General features: G+C 43.1%; 1 protein-coding gene across 3 annotated transcripts in view; it reads right to left on the minus strand.

Annotated features, from left to right (window-relative positions):
• LOC106657388 (protein artichoke-like) overlaps positions 1-25,304 on the minus strand; it is a 39,849-nt gene extending 14,545 nt beyond the window's left edge. Inside the window, exon 1 of one of the 3 annotated variants that reach the window (XM_014378900.2) lies at positions 25,075-25,304. The gene's annotated coding sequence lies outside the window, so the exon portion shown is untranslated. Of the gene's footprint in view, positions 1-20,126; positions 20,387-22,932; positions 23,358-25,074 lie in introns of those variants that run through there. The other 2 variants (XM_014378898.2, XM_014378901.2) reach the window with 2 other exon arrangements.
• Between the last annotated feature and the right edge of the window lie 231 nt (positions 25,305-25,535).

Consider the following 25,535-nt stretch of genomic DNA (forward strand, 5'->3'; position numbering starts at 1 on the left):
AAACGTACACATGCTAGCTGACGCATAACGACGTCGATCCATAGGGTATTATTTTTTTATGCACCGTCGTTGGAAATCCCAGTCGTCCGCAATCGTCCAGTAAACTTGTTTAATTCGCCGTAGCGGAACATAAATACGAGCGTAGTTGTACTTTTTATCAATTGCCAAAAATAGTCATTCTAATAAAAAGCATCTCACGGCTTGACTGGCGCGCGTTCCACTTCGCATGGCTTGTTTGGCTGGGTGTGCAGTGAAAAAGTAATAGAGCAGGGTTAAAAGACGACAGTTATACGACGTTGGGACCATAAAAGAGATACGATCGGTGCAAAAACAAGAGAGAAAGAGAGAGAGTGAGTGAGCTTGCGAACGAGGAGAGACGGAGAGCCCGAAGGAAGAATTTTTGGGGGGATGCGCGTCAAAACTTGGGATAACGAAAGCCGAAAAAGGGACGAAGACAAAGTATTCTGGAAGGAGTATCGGCGAGGAAAGATCCGAGCTTGGCTACATATACAGGAGGGAGTCCAGGCGGGCGTGAAAGAAAGTAACTCATGCGTATGACGAGTCGTCGCTCATATCTATATAGGCGCGCACGAGAATTCCGCAAGCTTACATATATCCGTAGAGCTGGCGTCGACGAAAAAGCCAACAGCGCCCAGCGTTACGTAGTCTACTCCATACACGGCGTTAAATCATGGTAAGCGCGCGCGGCAGCAGTTTCTGCGGCGTAAAAACAAAAGGGGTGTATAGCGCGACGCTGGCGTGTAGCTGTGTGTGTGTCGCGCGCGCGGAGACAAGGATATTTCCATATAATCCAGTATACGGACAGCAGCAGCGCGTGCGCGAGCTCCGGCTCAACGAGGCTCGAGCCACCCGCTGCTGCTGCTGTATTACTAGCGCTGCGTCTGCCAGCTATAGCACTCCTGTGCGTTTCTGTGTATGTGTGGCTTTCGAGTTTCGTTAATTTCGCTCCCGCTTTTATATATAGCTAGAGCAGCGAATGAAAGAGGAAGAACGTCGCCGACTGCGATTCGATTTCGCGCGAGAACGATTGCCGCGCTTCAAAGGACGCTCATCCCCGGGCACGCGCGCACACCACCAGCCCGGCGCGAGCGAAATAACAGCTTTTTATTTTGCTCGTTCTCGGCTCTATATACATACGTATACGTAAACCTACTGCTCAGGCAGCTCGAGTCTTGTTTCGCCGCGTCTTTATTTTTTCCATTGCTCTGTGCGACTCGATTGAAAAAGTCTATACATCGGGAGTTTGTGTCGCGTGTACCCAGCGCTCTGTCCCCACCAGGTCCTTTCTCGAGAGCTTTCGCATCTGCTTCGACTTGAAAATATTGCATTTTTCCCGCCACGATGAATGCCGGTGATTCAGAGCGCGAATTTCGATTGTATCAATACACATGCACTGGCAAAAGACAAGCAGCACGGCTCGCACCTGGATACACGTCCCTAATACTGATATTCGAGCGCAATAATGCACGCATGTATACGCTAGGGTTCGAATGCCATACTCGATACATGTCGAGAGCAACGATGAAAAACTGCCGCCGAATAAGCTAGCTTCGCTGTGCAGGAATTTTTCCCTTCGTACTCTACTGTGCACGATGCTTTTCAACTTATTGCATTGCACGCCCTCGCCTTAATTCCAATGCTAGATTTCTCGTACATTTTTATGTATACGAGGTGTCGATATGCAGTTTGAAACAATGAGAGCAACTGGCGTGCTTTTTTCAATTAAACGACCTGGACACACGAATTAAGAGTGTAATACAAGCTGCGTGCGACAAACGTCATACGAATAGCAAAAGTACTTGAGCGCGCTTTATTGCCGTCTCTTCATTTACGAATCTTTTGAAGCTTGATCGAGATTCGTAGGTATGTAGCACCAGGCTCGATCTTGTTTGTTTAATATTGTTAGTATTATTTCACATGTCGTCGAGCCAATTCTTTCAGTTCTCATCGAGCCTTCGACGAGGCTAAACGTACCTATATTGTATAGTAAAATTGTAACTAACGTGTCTGCTATTCTGTCGTCTATACTGTGCAACTTTCATTTTACTTTAAAGTGATTCGTTCTAAAGTTGACGTTCTGTAATATATAAATTCACATTGTGAAATAAAGTGAGTGATACTAAGTGAAAAAATTTTTTCCAAGTGATGTTAAGTATTCAGATTTGAAATTAATAATAATTCTTAAGACAGTTGAAATTTATTGGTTAAAACATAGTTAAAAAGGTTGGTGCAGTGTTCGTTCTATAAATTAATTCAAGATGTGCCGATTTCACATGAAAGTTTTTTTTGAAACTTGTCATCCATATTTTTTGGAGTTCCTACTTTTCATTACGTGCATCAATTTAGCAATAGCTATTTATATAGCACATTTATAATTTTTTGATTGTCTTTATGAGAGCATGAACATTTTGAATTTTGATTCTCCTATTTCTGAATCATCTTCTGTTAAAATCAGTATTCAAAAACAAGACGAGGATATATGGAGGGAGTTGAATGCTTTAAAAAGCGAAATTAAATCTTTAAAATCTATTATTGAAATTGATAAAAAAGAAAACAAATCTAAATTTTTATCGATTGAAAATAAAATTTCGTCTCGAGATGCTTTTGCAACAATTTCCGACCCCTGTGAGATTCAAATTACTGGTCTTCCTTTTTGGGGTGACGACGATGATGTACTTAAAAATCATATTTTCACAATCTTTCGAGTTTGCGGAAGACCCGAATATTACTCATGTATTAGATCAATTAATTATTCTTCGTCTGTATCGAGCATTCGTTACGGTCGTGCTAATCTTACAAGATCTGTAGTACTCAAAATGAGCTCAAAGGATGTAAGAAATGCGCTCATCAACAGTTCCTCGTTACTCCAAGGCTTGACCTTAGATGATATTTTCGGTAACAACAGCAAAGAATCAATTCGTCTGTCGGCTGTTTGGCCTTTTGAGACCTTGCACATTTATCGCAAAGCCAAAGACGTCGCGGCCATGCACTTTCTTCCTCGTCCAGTAATTAAAAATCTCATTGTTTACATGCGACTTACAAATGAAATTTCCGACTATTTACTTTTTCCGATTTATTGCGAAGAAGATCTGTTAACTTTTGCTTCAACTTTAGCTCTCTCTAGCCCGAGTAACGAGCCTATTTCTTCAATAAACTCAAGTACTCGATTCAACGATTCAAGTAGCCTATCAACTTCTTTCGATTCTGATTCATCAACTCTAATCACTGGCGAAAATCGTCTATGAAAAAACTGCTTGTAAAATGCAATTAAAAACCAGTGAAATACCATCCAAACTCAATCTCTATGATTTTATTCGATTAGACAGCGATTGTTTATGAAATTCACACCATTTCGACCCTTCAGATTCTCTCTATATATAACTTACAATGAAGACTTCCAATTCTCTCTGTGCATCGAATACCGACGAAATTATTGAATTTTTCATCAAGCAGTCTATTTTAAAGATTATCGGTCTCAAGAATGGAACGAGCTTTAGAGCAACAAGTATCTGATATTAATAGCTAATCACTCAATGTAACTGTTCAATTATATAAAATGATTCTCTGCTATGTCAAATTTACTGTATAATCTCTGTATCTACTCATATAATCTTCTGTCTTGCAAAATAAATAACCAATAAAATGGGTTAATTGTCATTTGTATATTTCTGTCCAAAAATTATTTTAAAATAATATTGTAGTAGAATCAAAACTCAACAATACCGAGTAAGAAACTGCAGTGGTTAAGGGGAAACTCGTTTAAAATGGAAAATCTATCGAGACACTATTTCACGAAACTAAGATTTTTAGGTAAGTATTCGTGATAGCTGCTGGCAATATAACCCATCGCATAAGCCCGTGCATCATAATAGGATATGCGAGCTTTTCTGCAAGCTCTCAAGCGCGAGAAAGCAGCGACAAAAAGCGATCTTTGTACATCCGTCCGTAGGTTTGCGTAAATATACGGAAAGCTACCGAGAGGATGGAAACGCAAAATGGACACTTCTTTTGAGATGACCCAGCATTAAAGTGGTTTTAAACGGATCATTGACCATCAGGGTAAGCGTCGGCGACTTCTCGTTTCTCTCATTCTCTCTCTCTTCATGCCAACTGTACAACATATTCGTAGGCTGATCGACAAGCTCGACGTACTGGGTATGTATACGTTCATCGTATGTATGTGTGTGTGTATGTGCACTTGGCATGCTTGTTTGCTCACGTACAGTCTGCGCTGCTGACTGGCTCTGGCTTCAAGCGAGGCAGACGTGCTCACGCAGCCGAGTGATTTCGTCGAGTCGGATCGACCGATAGACTGATTTGCTCGTCCAGTTGGTAACTGTATCGCGCAGGATACTCCCCGAGCTTTTGCTGCGTGGAGAGGATAAAGAAAAAAAAATCAGCCAATCAAAAGGAATAAGTTACGAGTTTATTTTCGACGCAAAGACTCGATATTCTTTTGCACATTCGAGATATGGAATTTGGAATTTATTCTCGTATGCTCGGTGCATGTATATGCACGAAAATAAGAAAAGCAAGAGGTAAGAATGTAGCGCCCGCGACGTGAGTACGAGCAGCTCGAATTTTTTTTGTTCTACCGATCGCACGAGTCGATATATAGTAGCATGCAATATCTTGAGCGACGCGCGTACGTAACGTGTCACTCGAGCTGGCACACCTTTTTGCACCTTTTCGCGCGCGCCACTCGCACCTTGTTCCGACGTTCTCAATCATAAAAAAAAGCGAGCATAAAGGTATAGAGCCGCTAGTCCGAGTACCTCAGGCATAAAAGTTGGGCGTTTTACGAGCTTGCGAGCAATATCACGGCTTCCGAGGAAAAGAAATGCACAGAAGCAGTCCGACTGTCCAGCATAAGAATATACACGTACGATCGAAATATTGCATTCGGTAGGCGAGTCGTACAAGGTCCATGGCAAAAAGGAGCGCCGGATTCCGCGCACGCAAATTCGTTAGGATTTCATTGAAAAAATAGATTTCGTTCAAATATTTCTCCAGCCCGAGCGTGAAGCTTATCAAATTTGCTATAACTGCAGCGGCAGCAGTAACAGCAGCAGCAGCAGCAGCCGAGTGTGTATATAGAGCTCGACGCGCTCGCGTAAATTGAAGGTAAATCGTTCCTCGAGTGTGAGAATTTTCAATATAAAATCCGAGAAGCTGAAATAACTCTGTGGAAGGGATGCGAAAAAAAGCAAACACGACGGCTGTGCAGCGCATACACGTACAACAGGTTCGCATCGACATCGCGTATGTGTGCGCGCGCGGGAGCTTCAAGCGATCGACGAGCGTATAGTATAAAGCAGAGCTGCTCCCGAAAAAAAAAGAATCGAACGAGAGTGCGCGAGGTATAAGAGAGAAAGAAAGGAAAGAAAGAGAGAATAATGCATAAGACGTAAAAGAGTGAAAATTTGAGCTTGTTCAGGCGCGCTTGCCGTCGTATAGGAGTCTCCGTGGGTGGGAGGGAAACAAAAGGAGTACGTAGCTACTGCGTAACGTCTCGAACGAGTGGCAACTGTACTGGCAACGTACAGCGGAGCTGCTGCGCGCCAAGTACCTGTAGCGAGCTCTCGTCGCTCATATTATAGATATACATCGAGAGGAAGGCGGAGAAAGAGAGAAAAGTCGTCGAAGGCGAAGGAGATCGAACGCGAGGAAAAGGGGAGCAGCGACGAGAAGCGACTCGACTGTGTGTGCAACGAACTATTGGATGCTATATACCCTCGTGATCGACTCTAGAAGCAACTCGCAGAAAGGGGGAGGAAGAAAGAAGCTAGGCAGTATTTACGCAGAGAGAGCGAGAGAGAGAGAGAGAGAGAGAGAGAGAGAGAGAGATGAAGCAAAAGAAGAGCACATTCACGTACGCAGTACAGATAAAGTACAAGGCGCAGCAAAGCACACAGAGGCGGGCGCATGATGCACAGAGCGCGACGAGAGACGTAAAGCTTCGGTGCAGTAACCATCTCTCAGCTTTATTGTGCTTTCCTGCGTGAAAAGTCGGCTCGGTGTCGTGACGCAGCAGCCAGGCCGCTGCGCTTTTATCAACTGCTGCACCTACTAAATTCGCGGCGAGTCCTTTCCTATACGATACTTCTATAGCTGCCGCCGCTGCGTATTTATAGGGGCCTGCGGATATTGCGAACACGCGCCAGGGATTATACGAGCTGGCGCTCTATACTGCTCCGGCCGTATCTCTTTCGGTGCGTGCCTCTCTCTCTCTCTGGCTTTGCTCTCCTTCGCATACAGTATAGTAGCGGTTGAAAAGAAACCCAACTGATCTCTCGCATTGTGGTCGCAAGAGATAACACGCCGACCAACGAGCTCCTAGTATTTTTCTCCTCTGCTCGCCTACGCGATAATAGACACATACAGCTCTCTTTATCGTAATTAAATCGTCATTATAATAAAAATCTATTCTTCGACCCTCGGCTTGCACATTCAATAGCGAGGGAAAAATCAATATTTTCCTTCATTGATCGGAACCGCGCAATTGTGCAGCACCGATACGAGAGAGATATTTTCATAAAAAATTTTACCTCTCAAAAAGATACTCTTTCTCTCCCTCTCTCTGCTCCTGTCAGCTCCTTTCTATTTATATTATTTCGCATAAAGCACAGCCGTAAGTAGGTATACACGCGCCCGTACATATATTACCTCGCTGGGGCAGGAGCAGATATGCATACGAATGTTTTTTTGCATGTCTGAGACAAGAATAAGATAGCTTTATAGGGATACATTTCGAGAATAAAAAATATCCTCTGCTCGGCCCGTACATATCCTACGCACAAGTCAAAAATACCTCGAGCCGCGAATGCAGCCTATTCTCCGTCTCGGCGAACGTCGAAGTTGGCAATACGTGCTGCAATCAAATAATACGCCCGGCGCGCGGAATATCAAGCAGCTCTCCTGGCGCGCGCCAAATGAGAAGACATTACAGTAATAATGATAGCTCTCTCAGCCCAGAACTATGAAGATTAAAGACGACGAGCAGCCGCTGAACCAGCAGCAGCAATTAAGACATATAATTGAATTAGGAAGCACATATTAAGAATACTCATATTCCGAGATTATATGAGAGTTTGAATAATTTCCAACGTTTTACGACGACTTTTAAAGCTCGGAAATACTTGAAGCACGTCTTATTTCTATGAGCTGTGCGTGCATGGCTTGTCGTATGCCGGGGCTCGAGTCGCAGCGAGTTTGTTAAAACTAAAGCGAAGGGCTATACAACGCCCGTTCGTATGAAAAGTCGCGTAGGCGATGGCGCGACTCTGGCTCAATTAGAATTGCGCCGAGCTCGAGAGAGCCAACTACAATAGCTAGCAAAGTCGAGCTACAACTATATGCAGTGCAAGTGTAGAGTCGTACATCAAGCGAAGACGAGACGAGCTGAAGAAACAGAGATATCCCTCGGCGCGGCCCCCCGATCGTTATAGCCGCAACTCGTATCTCTCTTAGCACGAAAGGTACGTTTGATTTGCATGGCGCGCCGCGCTAGAAAAGTCGACTTGTACACATACAGACTCACACAGGGCCAACGCCATGAATTCGCCTGTAGCTTTTTGTGCGAAATATTGCGCGCGTGTACGTAGCCCTCTCTTGGTTTTTACTCTCTCCGAGCAGCAACGGGGGGAGGCTCGAATTTAGACGCACGGTCGATTTTTGCATATTTCACGTTAGCCCGCCGCTGCACCCCTTCCATGATATAATATGGCCTATATACATTTATGCGGAGGATATATATACGCGAACGTGACGCGCGCAAAGGTTTCAAAGCCTCGAGAGCTGCCGTTGCTGTTGCTGCTACTGCTGCCTTTCGCGCTGAGTCGGACTTTTTTCTCGCGCGCGACCGAGTATAGCCAGTATTAATGAATATGTCGTGCGCGCCAACTCTCTAACGTTTACAAGCTATATATGTGAATATACGTGAGAGCTGGACTGGCATTTTTGACTGCAGCTGGCCTCCCTGAAATATATGCCACCCTCCCTCGCTACCCCCCTACTTTGCCGTGGTAGCAGCAGCTCGGCTCCTTCTATATTTATGACGAGCGAGAGACACATGTGGCATTGTTCGAGCGAGCTTATGAAATATTTATGCCTGCAAGATAGAACGGAGAAGAGGAGAGGAGGAGGAGGAGGAGCGCTACGAACAGAAGAGAGAGAGAGATTTTGTTAAACGTGTACGCCGCGCTCCTCTGCTGCGTTATGTGTGCGTGTACGCGTGTGTGTGCCAGCGCGTAGTATACGCTAGGAGGATAAATTTTACTTTCCGAGATTTTTCAAGTTATACGAGTATGCTCCGGGATAGGGGGTATTTGTCTTGCTTTTTGTTGCATCAAAACTTTTTTGGCCCTTCCTAGCTCGAGTCGCAGAGAAATTACTCTCTACAAAATATCCAGTGAGCACCGCGACGACTAGAGTATAAAAAATATAATGTAACGAAACAATTAGAGCGACTCGATGCTCGATGCATTGCGCGAGTCGACAAAAAAATTCGATCGCTCGAGTGGCCCGCGCGACAACTGAAATCTACTGTGTGAATTTATCGAATCACGTATATTGTGTCAATGTGACGCGTACGGCAAGAATCGCGACGGCAGGAGGTAGAGGGACACGTCTGTACGACTGACGAACGAAAACGGCTTTTCTTTCAATAGAAAATTGACTGCTCTACGCCGTCGCGCGTTACGCCTGGCTGCGGAGCCCGCACACACGAAGCTCGTTCACAATATGCCAATTTAAGCCGGAGGGGGAGCTGGAGCGGGGGAGGAGACAGCACACGCCAACTTGATGACTTTGCCGTGCTTGGGGTGTACACGTGTGAACGCGCCCGCCAGTAGTTCAGGTTAAAATTCGCTGAAACAGAACGTCGGTCGCGGCTCTCGCTGCGACTCTTCGCCTATGGCTCATAATCAAATTTCACGAGAACACACATGCGCGGCTGACTACGTACTATACATCGCACATAACACCCAATAGCTAGCGCTACAAATCCCTCTTTCCTACGTGTATGCGAGGGAGAGAGAGAGAGAGAGAGCTCGTTGCAAGCAAGCGCGGCATAAATGGCAAGGTGAAATGCCATTGCTTGCTCTCTTGTTCTTCGTCGTCCTCTTCCTCCTGCCACTACTCCTCCCTCCTGAAAGCCAACTGCAGACTCACGGATGAACATCGAGTGAAATTAGATTTTCTAACTTTCGCGCTATATACGCGCACGACGCGAGAGCGAAATAGCCGCCGAGGCGTTACCATAGGACGACCAAGCGATTAACGAAGTTAAAGCCTCGTGGAATTCCGTTACTAGCAATATACTACTTTTTTATCTTCAAATATTTCCATTCTCTCTCTCTCTCGCTCGCTCACTGAGCTCGTTTTTTTCTCGGCCGCGCGACCGAGGCAAAGCGATGGAGAGAAAAAAGAGCCAGTTGAAGGAATCCTATTAGATGATCGAACAAAAGGAGGGCAAAAAGTCACAAGTGAGAGAAAACTGTCAATCGAAGGAAATTACTCGAGAGACTGCGTTATTTCTTCTTTTTTTCAACTTGGTTTCCCATTTAGCTTCGTAGCCACAAGCAGCAGTTACAAGAGCAAAAGGAGGAGGCCGGAGGGGTAACGAGGACGAGGATGTAGACGAGGCGAAGGTGGAGGAGTACGATGGTGGAGCTGTACGACTACCCCCCAGGACATTGAAGAAGCTTTGATAATTCGTCAAACGGACAGCTCTTCGATTCGTTCCTTCATTCATATACGTATATAGCTGCACGAAGCTATTCTTCACACCCTTCCGGCCGCGCCACTCACCATACATACATGAATTGGTATATAGGTAGCGACTCTCCAAGTTGGGCATGGGAGCCCGCTGCGTTTATCTTCTTGCTTGCAGGCACTTTTTCATTTTTATTGTTAAGCTATCAAGCACCCTCGGTCTCTCTCGCTCTCGCTCTCCCTTGCAAACTGGCTGGCCACTCGCTACTGTAGCCCGAGCGTACACGTAGTCTCCACGCCGCTAGATCTCCGCGAGCGCGACCAAGGTACGAATAAAAATTCGAATTTATGAGTGCCGGAGCGAGCGAGCTGGATTTGGCCCCTGATAAATTGGAAATAGGAGGTACTTTTGAACCGGTATAGCTCTTGAGTCGCTGTATCAATGATCGATCATCGAAATCAAATCGAGTTTGACCTCGCTGCATACGAGCTTTTTTCTCGAGCTCGACTCAAAGCTCGATCATCGAACGAAACGATCGTGTCGAGAGTATATATGGCTCCTCAAGTAGAATTAGAAATTCATTCGATAGACTATATTATGAGTGGCCATAAAGACGATCCTGCAAACAGAATTTTATATACGCGATGAGAAATCACTGTAAGCTTTCGTAGCGATGTCTCGGTGTATCGCGCGATTCATCAACGTCGACGTATTTATCGTCTCTCCCTCTCTCGGTTTCGGCTCTCTAAAAAGCTCGATCACGCGCTGGAAACGTGAATTACGCGCGGCGTGATTTTACACGCTCGCAAAGCTCGACGCTGCAGGATCGAGCGGCTCTACGTCTCGACTCTATATATAGCATGTAAATCCGTTTCAGCAATAAAGCGCCATCAATAACCGCGAGCTTGCTCGAGTCTCATCCTGGAAAAGAGAAAGAGAAAAGTTAACGCGCTGCGTTCGTGTGTCTGCTGCCGTAAGTGTGCAAAGCAGTGTGCGCGAAAGCTCGATAAATCAGGAACCGCCAAAACCTCAAAGCAGAAGAAATAAAAGACAAAAGTAGCGCGAAACTCCCTTCATCGAGCGTACCGCAGATCGGAGCCGAGTCTCGAGCCGCGCCAAAGCTGAGCCAAGCAAAAAAAAGACAAAAAAAAGAGGAAGAATCAAACGCCGCCACTGCATCGAGTTTTTCGCCAACTTAGCTAATACCCGGCGCGCCACTTATATTGGACTCCATTAGAGAAAATCTAGGCCAGGCTGTACTAGCACTATGTGGTGGTAGCGATGTAGCAGCTAGACGATCAGCAACGAGAAAAAGACAAAAAGAAACGAAATAAGAGCCCGAAGAGTTGTGCACATACATCCACGCGTAGCAGTGCTGCCGGGAAAATTCAATTCCGCACACGACCGCTGTTGTGCTCATCAGTCTCCTTTCCTTTCTCTATCTCTCTCTCTATATACATCGTATATTATCAACGCGAAATAGCAGCCTCGGTTCGCCCGTACAATATACAAGTGTGCATGTAAAAGATGCATAGACGACGGAGGTTACAGCGGCGCGCGCGGAATCATTGGAAGAGGCAAATTTTTTAAAAGTTTTCATCCATAATGATCAAGTACAATGCAGGGTATGTAATATACGTGTTGCACTATAAGACTCGCTATATGCAGTGAGTTGCTTGCATATTTTAGTCGAGAGTCTGCAGTGCGCAGAGAACGTCTGTCTCTCTCTCTCTCTATCTCTCGCTTCGCTTCCGAAATAGTGCGTATGGTAGGTATTATCGATCATGTGTCGAGGGCGCCACGCCGCGTGCATTGGAGTACACGACGAAATCGAGCTTTCTCGGCTCGACTATATGTATTCTATAGATATATCGCATGTGTTGCAAAGATATGTGTATGTATATTGCATGCCACACAGAGGAAAGCTCCATTAGTGGTCTCTCGAGTAATTCATGAGCAAATATTTACGTCAAGTCGCGAGCTATATACGTATATGCGCGCTCGATAATACGTATACGCCGGTATACGCACCCCTTTCCTTATTCAGGCAAAAACCAGAGCGAAAGAGTTCGAAGAGGGGTTCGATACACGCACATCGAATAAGTTTGCTCTTCTCGGCTCTACAAATGATTCAATGCGCTCTAATGAGGGTTGCTTGGTTTTTTTTTTCCTTTTTTTATTTTTTTTTTTTTTTTTCCCCNTTTGTACCCGCCAGTTCCATTGTGTGCTCCCGAACTCGCGGTCGCTATTACGAGCTCTCTTTTTCGCCTCACCCTCTCTCTTTGGAAACTTTGATTCGTGCGTTTGCTCTCGCAGAGAAGTCGTCGCGTCGATGTGCGTATGCGGCGGCCCGTAATGACTGCCGTCGACCAGTATTGTGTTCCCTGGCGCTAGTACGCAGCTCGCCTTTATATCCTGCTGACGACGTTTCCAAACTTATTGACTCCTATGTACCGGTATATTATACTTGGCTTTCGAGCTCGCAGCGACTAGTCGCGCGCTATTGTCAGCGACCGATCGTGTGAGTCGTAATACATCGAAAAACTTTGACTTTTAATTGCTACTTTGCTTATTGTTGTTATTCTTCGGCTCTCTTATATACTTGCGCGGCTTTTGTTGTCGCGTTCTTTTGTTACTTTCGCTTCGTTTCGTAAACTTGAGACTGTGTGTCAAACTTTTTTCAGGTATTATCCAATGTTTTTTTTTTTTTGTTAAATCCATTTTGGACACTATTCGTCCGTTCTAACTTCGCAAACAAGCACAATTGAATATTATTTTCATAAACCAGCTTCAACAAAAAAATAGGAAAGTAATACAATACAGAAGAAAAATTTTGCATATCTGCCGCGAGCAGTAGACAGTGGGCGCGTTACTGCTAACGAATTTGCAAAAGTTGAACAATTATTCTCGGCGCGAGCTTGTGAATATATATACGAGGCGAAAAAACATTGCGCGTTTTCCCAATCGATTATTCTCTGTCTCTTGCGAATGCACACGAGGCGTCGGGGTAAAAATGGCAGAGCCCGGGCGCGGAAAATCGTCGAGGGAACGCTCGTCTCTCTGCAAAGTGCAAATTTAGCATTTTCCACAATTTGCCTAGCACTCGACTGTATCCGACCAAGCATAGGCCGTTTGAGCGAGTGCGAGGCTCTGCGCATATAATATGATCGGCGAGAGCTCGCCGGCTAGATATATCAAAAAATATTCGAAAAAGCTCGGAATATACGTAGACAGACGTAGCGCGGGGCTGTTAACTGTAATGCCTCGGTGTGGCGCGTTGTTTATGCATTACGCGCCATTGTTTCGTTTTATGGCCCTTCTCTCGCGAGTCGACCGAAGCTCTGGAGCGCAGAGCTGCCCCGAGTTTGCGAAATTATCATTAATACGGAGTTTTAAGTGACTCCCTGTGTGCAGAGAACGCGATTATAATACTCGCGCGTATGTATATATACGCAGAAGTCATTGTCAACTTGAAAATTTCTGCGCAAACTTTGTTCGAGTAGGAAAAGCCAGTTCAGATTCTCTTTCTCTCTTTGCTCTCTCTGTAACTACTACTACATACTGAATGAAAGTCAGAACTCGCGCGCACACATAGAGATTTTATGATATCCAGAATTATGCGCGTAACGAACTGTACGCGATTACGATGATTATAGCGGTAGGTCGAGGACGCGCCGCGCCAAGCGAGTATAAAGCAAAAAGCGCCGCTGCTCTACGCGGCTGTGTCGGCGCATTATCATAATGCACTCTTCACCTAATTATAAATTTATTTAGAGCCCCGGTAGATCAGCGGCGCGGCAAACGACGCAGCCGACGAGGACGACGACCATGACGACGACGTTATCGCGCCGCGGCTTCCCGACGATGCACTGCTTAAATGGAACGTTTCTCGCGACTTATCAAACTTTAACCCTATTACGCGCGTTATGACACGCACCGCGATGCTGCTGCTGTTGCAAACAAACTTGGCGAGTTCTAATATTTTTCGAGAAACAACTTTTTAAATGGAAATATTTTGTACTCGTGTGGATCTGCAACTGCTTGACGCGCGATAGTGTGTATTATACACAATTCGTGCATACACACTCGCTAGTGCAGAAGTGGCTCGAGTGACCCAATTGAATCTGTCAGTGGCATATATACGCTACGTGCAAGCATCGAATTATACTTTGGCGCATTCAAACTCCATCCGATATCTCTCTGTGGACACGACAAAAAAAGAGAGAAGGATTTGCAGGCCGTGCAACTACATGGGGCTGAATCCTGTGCAACGCGAGTTCGCATATATATCTACGTATAGGAATTAAATTAACGCACCATCAAACTCTCTGCTGGCCTTAATTGGCCACGCGACATATTCGCGACGGTCGAGCTTCGCAGCTTGTACTTTCCGAGCTTTATGCGATAACTCTGCAGTGCGGAAGCTCGTGGGAAAAGCTCGCGAGTACCGGCTTCGACCCTATTATAGATATTTTAGAATATCTAGGATTCAAGTTAAAGCCGATCAACCAAAAAAGTTCTGAAAATAAAAGTAAAGATACGTATGATCATGTGTAGCCGAGCTGTGCGGTTAGAACTTGCATTTTTAAACTTGATGTAAACGATTTTAATTAATGAACCCTTATTATATCTACATACATTTTCCGACTAAAAATCAACATTTTTTCAAGTCTATTTCCATCCACTCAAATAACATCCATAAAGATTTTGATTTATGACGACTGAAAAGTTTAGAGATGTTTTCACACATTCATCTGAAATGAGAATATTAAGGAAATCGAATCGGAAAGCGACAATTGCCAGGCGTCTCTGCGTAGCCACGATACCGACTCGATCCCTCATTCGTCAATGCAATATCCTATGCGCAAGACTTTTTGCGACTCAAGATATTTAGGATACAGCTTCAAAAAATACGAGCAAGGGACGATAAAAAAATATGGTTACGTGCATTCGTCACTCTAGAAGGTGTAGCCTTTAAGTAATCCGGTACGTAGACGATGCAAACCCTACGGATGTATACACGCGTGTACTATATATTTTCAGCGGTATACTATAAATACATCCTCTATTATAAATACATCCTCTTGTGCGTATTTTTAAATAAATATTTTTAGTATTTGCGGTTTGAATTTTCGATTGTATACACTTACACGTTGTTGGTCGAGAGGAAAATATGTATAAAAAAAGTTGGAATCGAAAAATATAATACATGTCATTCTCGCGAATAATGAAAAAGTGAATGAAAAATAAATAAAAAAATAATAAACACGCGCGACACACAGCACACGAGGATCGGCGACATCTCGCGTGCCGAAGATTATAACTTATAATATAGCCACGACGACGGCGGCGTCAACGGCAAGAGGTGTGTCAATTGTCGTGCAGCATGAAAATGCTAATAGCAATTGCACGAGCGCATAAAAGATGAATTGCTTTCCCTACTTTGCATTCGAATACAATAAAGAGTAATAACGTTAGAGAGAGAGAGAGAGAGAGGCATCTTCACCAACTTCTTCAGGGAGCACGAACAATGCAAGCGATCCTACCGCTCGATGATACTCGGTTGTTTGAGTGGCTGCTTCTGCTGCTGTGCACTACTCGATCGCGAGGATTGTTACACCGCCGACTCGTTCTTTATAGCATTAATTGCTCTTTTCGTCTTTTGTTTCCTGCTGTACAATTTTGCATCGACTCGCTCGTTTGATTTATTCATTACAGCTTTTGCGGCGCAACGTATTAGTCAGGAAGAAAATAATTTACCGATTTATCAATTGCGTGCTTCTATTCTAATCCATTTATATGCAACTCAATGTGCTTTAATTGTTATGCATTTTCGTTAAGGCTTCCTGTGCACGATATTTGAGGTTTTTAATCGGTCTATGGGTTTTTTGTACGATGATTGAAAGTTTTTAGGAGAGAATTATAAACTCGCTGTTTGATATTATTTAGCCAGAGAAGACTCCAAGGCAAAATGCCACCAGTCACGTTGGGAAATTGCGTACCATGTGTCAGACTCGACTCTTCGGAACGTAAATACGTCGAACGCAGCGTATAATGATATTGTTTTGTAAGCACAGCTCTCGGCATAAAAATAGCACACTTAGTGTGCGGCTCGGATGCGTATCTTTGGACTGCGTCGATGAATAATCTATACTTATATACGTTTGACATATGAAAAAAGAAAAAAAGCGAATTGCTACGATGCGTAAGCTTCTCAACGTGGAGTGAACAAATTAGAAAGATGTCGCTCGCGCGTGCAACCATGAAAGTCAAATATCTCAAGCGAGAATAATGAGCTTTGCAATCGAAACGAAACCGAAAAATCGTAAAGAAAATTCCCTTTCGAAGTAAAAATAGAATATATTCGTCGGCGTTCTACGATGTGCAGTGACAACTTCAAAATCACGTTTACTATACGGGATGTAGCAGAGGCATCGGTACGAAAGAGAGCTTTGATTCATCGCTAAAATTATTATCAACAACAGTGACAACCTATTCGTAGACGTCAACCGTCACGACGAGTAAGAAGAAGAGAAGGAGAAAGAAGAAGAAAACGACGATGAAGAGCCGCTTATATCATGTGATATTCACGTGTAATGAATTCGACTCGTGCTCTGTAGGATCTGTACTATGTACATTGTACATGGCTAGACTTGCATATACTCTTCGATTGGCACTGGAGCAATTTAGACGCGTTCCCTTATAGCGTAATGAATCGCGCGTGCCGTTTACACTGGTAAACAAGGCCATTAGCTCGGGTATTATACGATCGCAGGACTCTCTCGGAGAGCGACGGCAGCTTGCCGGCCGATCTGCGCGTCTCCGTGTGTGCGCATATATAAATGCAAACTCTACAGCGGCAACAACAATTATGTCAAACACGCTCCTCTCCGATCGATATTAAACACACGTAAATGCAGCCGTAACGTCGCTCTAGCGTTTATAGATATATCGCACTTGCTGCCTCGCAAGTGATTAATTGTTTTCTAATCGTTGACGAGTCGAGCCAAACGATATTTTCTCATGTATACAATATCTCCGGCCGTTTACTCTCGGGCACTCTGTTCTAGCTCTTTCCTCTTTTCTTTATTGACTTGCGCACGTGCGTATTATACCGCGAGCGTTTTTAATTGCAGCAATTTTTCATTCAAACGGCAAGTGATGCGCGTCTAGCTATATACTCCTGCACGTCAATTTGCATGATCTAACGAGGTGTAATAATTTCAAAAACACTCGGTAATTATTATCAATCATTGGCAAACTTATGTAATCTGCGTTACATCTCGAATTTGCGCCCGCACGACAGCTCAAGTATGTGGGCATTTTTTGCTCAAAGCAGAACAAAATATTCATTTTTGCCTATTTCTTGGAAGCTCATTGCTAAACGAGGATAGCGCGGCTGCTCCATATATGAATCATGGGGAATCGCTGCATCCGGCCGGAAAGGATCCCACTGGAAACGCTTCGAGACTATACTTTTAATACGTCCACGAGTTATAAAGTTAAATCTTTTTTGCGAAAAAATCCTAGCAACCCTGTGCGCTGGCATATATTTCGTAAAGTTTCACAATATATGCATGTATCTGTGCGTCTTTGAAACTTAATGGATTTACGAAAGTTTTTAGCTGGTGCATAAGTCCACAACAGAGCCGCACACTCGTATCGTACGTACGCGCAAATTTCGCTCAAGAGCACGGGCAACAACTTTTATCCCGCAAATGCGCGACCGCGTGTGGCTGTCACCGAAATACGTTTTGTTCGACCTACTTTTGTCCTGGCAAGTTCGAGCTGCTGTACGAATATCGCACGTATGCGCGGAGATCGGGAGCGAGACACGCTGTGCAGCCACTAACCTACACGTGTATAAGCACAGATACGGCGAGGAATAAAACTTGCCATTATTAAAACTTTAAATTGAATAAGCTCGACGTGTGAGTTGTAATCGTTATCCACTTATTAAGCGGCATTACGAGCTCAGGCCGTGAGAGCTGCCGAGAAGTTGAGTCATATTTTGGTCAGATTTGCGAGATGCTCTCTTTGTACATTACAGTCTAGTTAAAAAGAGTACCGGTAAAAATAGACAGCTGCGAAACAAATGCTCGGAACTCGGTTTAATGCGTCAGTGGAAAGATGAGAAAAAGCTTGCGCTATATATTATGTATAAGTAATATATCGTCGCGCGCCTATGCGGGGTAATACAGTCGCGTTGACTGAACGGGATTACAAGTTTTATCGACGACGAGCCCAGCTATATTGGCTTCGCTGCCTACGAGCGAGAATCATAAATCTCTTATCAATGGATACCTACAGCCTGGCGCGCGCGAACGGCGAAGACTCACTTTTGTATAAGCTGGTAAGGCCTACATATAGAGATAGGCTGTTGCGATCGAGCTTGCGCCAGGCCGCTAAATCCATTATATATCCGCCGAGACGAGAGTAAGAAGTGGCTTTTTCGTCCTCGACGTATAATAATAACGCGACATTCAATTACTTTAGCCGAGCTCCTTGAGCGGAGAGGAAATAGGAACAGAAAGAAAGAGCTGGCCTGAGAACGAAAATGTAGCCTATACGCGATTCTCCATTCTTTGGGCCAATGATGAACGAGCAAGTGCAGCAGAAGCAGCAACGTATTATAACGTATACCGGCCAATAGAGAAAAATAAAAAATAATTTTTTCAAAGGAAGTGGCAAACATAATGAGGTACGCGTATGAGCGCGTAAGAACGGGCAGCTGAATGAGAGAGAAAAAAGACCGAATGAATGCGTAAGAAGTTCATGTGTGTGTGGTGCAGTGCACAGAGGTGCGCAATTAGCATATATTCATATATCCCAGGTGCAATTGCGTGTACGTCTATCTTTGTTCTCGGCTCTGTTATTCTCGCTCGTGTTTGTACGTCGCACACGAACGTATATAAGCACGTGTGCCCATATCCGTGAAAATGAAATGCATTCCCGAGTGGATGTGGTATATACGCGTACTTAAAAGGTGTATAATGTGGCACGCCATGCGAGTATACGGTAAAAAGATACAAGAGAGAATTTTGAGGTTTATTAGGGTCGAGTGTGTCGAGCCAGCCAAGCGGCAGCAGCGAGCAGTTCGATCGATCGATATTTATGTATATAGTACGTATAACACGAGCTGTAGGTATAAGCAGTCACAAGACGCTCTAGCCTTTTTTTCTCTCTTTCTCTCTCTCTCTCGCGCTCGCCAAGCTATGGGTTGATTCGCGATGCTTATGCTAATGTCGTACATCAACGTCGTTTCCGTCGTAAGCGCGGCGAAGACGGAGGCGGCAACTGCGGCGGCGTCGATGCGATGCACGAGCTCAGATAAGTCTCTCTTTCACTCTCCCTTATACCAACTCTCTCTCTCTCATTCTGCATATATCTTACGAGGTAGGTAAATTTTCTTCGCGGCTATATAACCTACGCCTTCTTATGTACCAAGACCATTTCAGCATAAGTGCGCGCGCGCGGGGGTGCGCAGCTCGTTTTCTTACCCCGATAGACTTTCTAGCGAACGATTTACACGTAAAAAACATCGTGGCTTGCATGGCTTTTAGTGAGTATCGCGAAATTTTCACGGCCCCTTGAAATGCCGGCGCGCGCGCTCGCGTATAGACTAGCTCGATAACATGCCTCGGTGAGAACCTGCGAATTTATATTTATCTGAGAATTATTTTCAGTACGTACGCACCAGCGAGTTCTGTTTATTTTCCAATTTTACAAGAGTGCTTTTTACCGAGTAAATTTTCAAGTTAAAAATCGTCTCGAATTCGATCGAAATTCGAAAGCGTGCGCGCATTAATCACCGCAATGAATTTCAGCTTAAATTAAAATTTCTATGAGCACTTCATGCGCAGATCGGACGATAAATAAATCAGATATGTCTGGGGTAATTTAATTTTTTTTTCACCGATAAGAAGGCGTACACCGCAACTAGGCGTATATATATACGCGCTACGTTTGAGATCTCAAACTCGAGGTAGGTAAGGGGAAAAAAATATTCGTGGCAATTTTCCTCGTCGCAATCACGCCCGAGCCATGAGACAGGAGCGGAAAAAATCACGCTGGCCGACTTGTACGTATAGCGCTGCACGAGATGTTTCAAGGATTAACATTTTTCCAAGATAAACGCAAAGTTGAAGGGCTAAAATAATGAAGAATAATCACACACATACACACACAGACTAGTTGGGCGCTTATCTATACGTATAAAACGACGGTATTGCGCCGACGAGGCGAGGCACGTTTGAGGTAGTAACTCTCTTTACTAGTGTCAGTCAGAGCTACAGCGAAAGAAGTGTGTTGGTGTGCTACTCAGGAGGGTAGTGCAAGCCAAGCTAGATGGCTGCGCGTGGCGAGCTCTGATTAATTAGTTGCTACTCACCTGACCGACGAAAGCAGAAGGTAGCAACGTCGGTGGAGGCAGTCGCGTTAAAAGAAGTTGCTGCCCTCGGCTATCTTCACAATTAGAGATAGCTGCGCACGGGTTTTTACTCCTGTTTTTCTCTGACTATTCTTCATAGCGTATGTATACAGAACGGCGTTGGGCAAAAGAAAAAGCCAAAGACCAGCAAAGGCGCTAGCCGGTTAATTACTTCGAGTGTATTAAAACTTGAGAGCTTAAAGTGCCGCCACCGCTGCTACTGTTGCCTTTGCACGCGAGGCTCTATGTACACTCGCTCGATCTACGCGTATGATACACTGCGTACAATCAAAGTGTTATTGTGGTCAGAAATCGTACCAAAGTGAGAAAGAAAAACGAATACACGTGTGCGCTAATTGAATCATTTGTAGTAGGATACGCGTCACGTACAGTGGCATCATCAAAGCCGCAAAAGCTTCACGGAGCTCGTACTTAGCAATGAGCCGTCCCATCTTAACGTCGACCGACTATGACCCAAAAATAAACTTCAAGGATGACACTCCGGATGAAGATGCGGATGAGCTTCTTATGTGATTTTCTGTACAGAACACTTTAATTTTACTTTTTAGTCAGTCCTTTCTTTTTTTATAAATCTTTATCTTCAAAGAGAAAGTTTGGTAGGAGCTTAAAACATTTTTTTGCTTATTGATTTTAAATACGATGCAATTTACTCTTTTTTTCAAACTTCGAAATTTTTTTTGCTCTAAATGCTTGCCTTCGTTGCGTCGATAGAATTTGTGAAAAGCTTTTACGCTTTAACCCCAATTAGTCGATTCAAAGTTCGTTAAAATTTGAAATATCTAGTTCACAGCGAGCTCATTTATGCATTTAATTAACTAGTGATCTATTAATGGACTGCGGGTGCGTCCGTCATTTTTCTTTATCATCGATTCGTGTGCAATTTTGAATCTCTGCAAGTATAATGGCAGTGCAAGAGCAGAGAACAAATTCATTTAGTTCAAAATGAAAAATGACCAATCGAATAAGTTCCGATTAATATTGCACGAGAGTAACCACTATTTGAATCATGAACAAACGTTTCACAATGAATATTTTATTATTTACATTTTTAAATCGTTTTCAATATGAAGAATAGTTGTCAAAAGATAAGTTTATTTTTATATTGCAAATGATGAAGTGTACTTGTAAAGTAGTCAATATAGCTTCGTGATGGTGTTCTTTGCAACACCATAGCGAATGTGCATGCGAACAGCTATTTTATGAATTGTTTACTTTTTTTTCGTAAATAATTCTATAATTTATCTAGTACTTCTTTCGAATTAATTACGATAAGAGTCACGCAATAACTATGAAGTGGTAATTTAATATAATAAAGGAGTAGTTACAGCAATTATGTACTTTAGCATTCAATGTGAGCATCAAATGTATAGGGGATAGCTGAAGTACTTTAAACCATTTATTAATGCAGATACAGTGTTATTAATTTGATTGGCATTATTCAATTTCATTTTTAATTTCAACCAATATATATTTGCTCGATTCAAGTATATTCATATTTCAAAATTAAATTATTAAATTATTAAATTTCATTCATTTAAATCCACTACAAAATTATGTATTTTTATCTTGGTGAGCAGTAATCATAATTTTACAAAAATTTTACAACGAAACTAATCAATCCCCAGGTTGATTGATTTTCATTTTGTTGATTAGAAATTTCAAGAGAAAGTCGCATTAAAGAAGATGCATTAAATTAATGCATCCTCGATTGCAATCAAGATCAAATGAACAAGATGAGATAAGACTAAAAATTATAATAAAATAAAATACAAATTCATCATTGTCTGTTAAGATAATTATATCTTTTGTAACTTATAATTTTTACAAACGATAAAATATCCTATGAAAAAGTCGATAAAACCGAAACTTGAAATCTTTATCGTGATTGGGATAAAAATTTTAAATCGATTTGATTTTTTGTTACAAACATCTTACAGAATGTGACTCTTTGACCGCAAGTCTTTGATTGGCTTATTCTGATCTCGACGGACGTGACGGAGATGTCAATTGGTTTATATGTGACGAACTAGATTTTTGTTATGCGATTGTGCTCACAAAGACCGCAATAAGAAATCTGACGCATGCACCTCATTGACATTACATAGAAATATAGTGCGTTACAAAAATTACTTTCGTATCGTATACCGTAGCAGTTTTAAAAATGTTTTATTTTGTATAATCCGTGAAAAAATGTATTCAATATGTGAAATCTTGTCTTAGATGCAAATTGAAATTTCAACATTAATTAATATCCAAAAATCTTGGTTAAATCTGTTGGTTAAATAGCGTAAAGCAAAGTTTTATTTGATTTATTTTAATCAATTAAGGAAAAAAGTGTGACTTTTGACAAGTTTAAGTATACGATCAATCGCGAAGTAGCAAACTTGGATTATTATTTTCGTACAATTGTTCTCCCTCGGCCGTTTGTTCGATTCGATTGTTCTGATATAGCCGTCAATGCACGTATACACGTCGCTATTTCGATTTATGCATGCAAAGCTAACGAGCTGGCGAGACTGAATCAGCCAAGACTAATGAACGACAGGAAACAAGCGCGACTTATAAATAATCCATACATTAGAATAAACATGTCCAAATAAACTGGCTTTCGCTTTATATCGACAACTGCGGAGTTGTATTAACGCTCGAGAAAAGTAGGATAAACCCTAAATTAAATGGAGCGCGCGCGATGTGAGCGATAAATATCTCATATAAAGCTACATATATTATAGAGGATTGAACTTACCTCTCTATACGATTACTAACGACGTTTCAACGGTGACTGCTTGCAAGTTTGCCTTTCAGACAGCGGCAGAGATAACGAACTTAAAAATGTTCTATTAGCAATCGCTTCGGGCTTTTTATTCTATATCTGTGTTAGTTCGATAAAAAAGTGTCACGCGTCAAATAGAGGCACATCGAGTGCAACATTGACCGTGCATATGCGCAGCTTGTGAGCAGACCTAAAAATAACAACACGCCAACAACTTTTTCCGTATTATACAGCCTCAATAGAAGAAACGAAAACCTGACACTGCGCGACTGCTGCGACTGAAAAATTATAATGAAGAGTGCTCTTTGTTCGGCATCGTTGCCGGAGAGACGATTGAATCGGCGATCGCGTCGCAGCGTTGACTAAAAATTGACCGAGCGCGCCGGTAGCGTCCTTATTCTCCTTCCCACGTGCTTGCACATACACGTATTCACACACATTATATCTGTATCGCATTTATTACGAGATTCCCTCCCACTTTTTCTTTGATGGTATTATATAGTATTGCTCGAGACGAGCTACTAACGTCGTCGTGAGTGCAGCGTACATACGACTCGGAGCACTTACAGCATTACTTCGCTGCGCATATTTTTAAATAATAACATCGCCGCGTTTCAAAGATGTATGAGTAGGTCGAGAGCTGATTGAGATGGTGTATTACGTTGGCAACGAGCTACAAATTCAAACGTTTGAACATTTCCAAAGCGAGCTGCACTCAAAATCGTTCGTTTCAAATCTCTCCTTTTTAGGTCCTGCCATCGTCTTCTAAATTAATATTCTCGAGTCTGATTTATGTAGAAAATCATCGGATCAAACACAGAAAAACACATTACATCTCAAAGCCCATTGAAACTTTTTTATTTCTTCTTTATTAAAGAATTTTTGTGCCATCGACCGCAAAGGTTGCGTGATTCACACTGCTGCGTGCGTGCGTGGTCTCCAACTTTTTTTTTGGTGAGCATGCTGCATGATGTACGTCATTCAAAGTTGCCAGATTCGCTCGATTCGCAATTTTCACCATTTCGGTGTCATGTCGCAAATTCTTGTGGGCCACGATATCAGTTATTATTATCGAATTTGTTTTTCTTACTCTTATAGTGTAACCCAGGTAATGCGTGCAGCTCTGAACGGAGCTGAAATGAATCGTTGAAAAATACCTCGCATGGTGCTCAATAACATGGCTATGCTCTCGTGTGCGCCAGTCGCGCACGTGTGTAATTTTATTCCTCCGTAACTCGAGACGTGCTTTATGAAATAAGTATAGGTGCTTTAATGTCAAGTGTTTTCGCATATCCGCGTCTCTTTTTCTTTTCCATATTATTGTCGTCGTGGTCGCGGACAAACAACGCGAGCTTACAGCGCACTATTGTTTCGAAATTTTGCGCCGAATCATAGCTCTCGCGCTCGCGCACGCCCGACTGTAAACGCTCAGAAATTTCAATGTTTTCAATACGTATTGTATACGGAAAAAGAAGTAGCCGATTCATACTTAACTTTGAAGGTAATTACGATTCTGTTCGGTTTTGCAGCGCTGATTTAATTACGATGGAAAAATTAAAGATTCGTCACGACGCTTATTATACTTGGCGAATCTCCCGAGTTAGCGCGATATTGATTTTTCGCACTCGAGAGTCGAGTGTAAACAAATAGAATGCAGTGTACCTATAGCTCTGACCGTAAGAACGGCTATTATTATCTCAAACGATTGTTTTTTTCCTCAATGCTATAAAACACAGTTTACTTCCAGCAGAATCACTATAGGCTTATCGCATTACTTAATGAATGAGTCTCGGTGTTTTTTGTCGTTGCTTTTTTCGTGAAAAGAATCGATAATGAATTTTTTGCATTTTTCTCGATCATGTCTTATTCTATCATTAACGCTGCATCGGCAGGGGAAAATACGTTTTTTGGAAAACAAAGATTGAAATTGCGATCAAAAAAGCTCGTTTGCTTATGTGCTTAGAAAAATAGATAAATAGGGTGGCAGCTATTATCAATGAGCACATCGCGTTTTAGGTATCATCCTAACCTCTACGAGTCTCGACCCTATATGTTCTCTCATATATATTTGTGTGGCAAACTGCGATGCGCGAATACGACTTTCGGGGCTCATACCTGATATACAATTTTTCTGTAGTCGTTGATGCCAGAGCGATTCACCGTGTCAGCAGTTGTGTAGGCCGCTCAAAGTTCGATTCTACGCCAGTAGATTGTCAAAAAAAAGCTGACCACGACACTGCCTTGTTTTTTTTCGTTTGTTTGTATGGTGAGACACGTTTTTGGTAGCCGCCTTAGCTTTCTGCCCGAGCAACACAGTACAGCACACATCAACGCACCTACACACGTTGTTCCAGACGATGTAACACTGCGCCCCTTGTGTACGGCGACAGTTTCGAACGCGCATGCGCCTGTAAGATGCTCTCTTGCAGCAGACTACGCGCTTCGCTGTCTTCGCCGAAAGGGTGGCTTGTTTGCAGGGGAGCTTTCACACGCGAACAGCTGTTCGCTCTACATTGGAGCGATCTTTTCGTTTTTTCATTCAATCATCTATGTTTATGAGTATCAAGCATTTATAA

Source organism: Trichogramma pretiosum, unplaced genomic scaffold (assembly GCF_000599845.2).
Source record: "Trichogramma pretiosum strain Unisexual culture from Peru unplaced genomic scaffold, Tpre_2.0 scaffold15, whole genome shotgun sequence".
Lineage (NCBI taxonomy): Eukaryota > Metazoa > Arthropoda > Insecta > Hymenoptera > Trichogrammatidae > Trichogramma > Trichogramma pretiosum.